The following is a 1,167-nucleotide window of genomic DNA, read 5'->3' as shown; positions in this document are numbered from 1 at the left end:
GCAGGCCTAAGCCAGCAGGTCATTATCTGCCGAGGGGTCCCAGACTGCGAGAGGGCACAGGCCGGGCTGGGGGACCCCCTCCCCCCAAGTGCACAAATTTTTGTGCACCGGGCCTCTAGTATCTATATAACATTAATATATTATGTATTAATGTTATATATATATGCATATTATATATGTGTAGTTTTCACTTTAGATTTGTAACCTTCTATTCTTTAGATAATCATACAAGCATATTTTGTACCTCCAAGTACATTGTAATTTCCTGTAGAGGGCCGCCTGGGAGGCACCTAGGCATTTTCTTATAATTATTGTCAGCTGAACTCAAAGCATAGGCAGAGCCACGCCCTGGGAACATGCTTCCCCAATAAGGCTGGACATGTTAATCAGGCAGGGGCGGAACTAGATATGTAAATCTAGGCCTTTAAATTAAACCTGCTGCATGGCTCAGGCCGCTCTTTGCCGCCTCTCCATCAGAGAGGATGGCGCCCACCTGGCCCCAGCTTAAAATCTATTTCTGCATCATGGTCTTTCTTTAATTTCTTAATCCCCAGCTCCTCCGCTCAAGAACCTGTTGTTTTCCCGTGCGGGTCGCGGGAAACAGAAACAGCCCACCACATTTGGCGCGCCGAACAGGGATTGAGTAAGGAGGCAAGAGAAGAAAGCGAGGGGGTCACTCCTGGAAGTGTGCACACGACAGATTGAAGGTAAGGAGTGTATTGTGTGAATTGAATCAACCGGGTGTAAAATATGGGTAATTCAGGGTCTCGGGAAAGAGATCTCTACTCTCAAATACTTAAAAGTATGCTTTAAACTATGCTCTGTTAATTGTAGTCAAATTCTTGATTTCTTTCTTAAGCTTTGTTAATGAAACCTGGGAAAAGGTTAGAAAGCAGTTGTGTAGCCAATACTCAGCAAAAAGTCCAGAGAAAATTCCTATTTTAATTGGTGATGGCCTTGATTCAGCACAGGAGAGTTTAAGAATGTCTAAGTGGGGTGCTGCCATGGCCTTACAGCCTGGAGTGGAAGGGTGCGAGTCTCTAAGAATACCATCTGCACCTCCTCTGCCTCCACGTGTAAACGACTTGTAACCAAGTAGAAAAGGACTAAAGGAATTTCTCAGCAACTGCCAATGATTCTTTATCTTAAAAAATCTTTTCTTTCCTT

Source organism: Myotis brandtii, unplaced genomic scaffold (genome assembly GCF_000412655.1).
Source record: "Myotis brandtii unplaced genomic scaffold, ASM41265v1 scaffold1225, whole genome shotgun sequence".
Lineage (NCBI taxonomy): Eukaryota > Metazoa > Chordata > Mammalia > Chiroptera > Vespertilionidae > Myotis > Myotis brandtii.
This window is presented reverse-complemented; position numbering follows the sequence as displayed.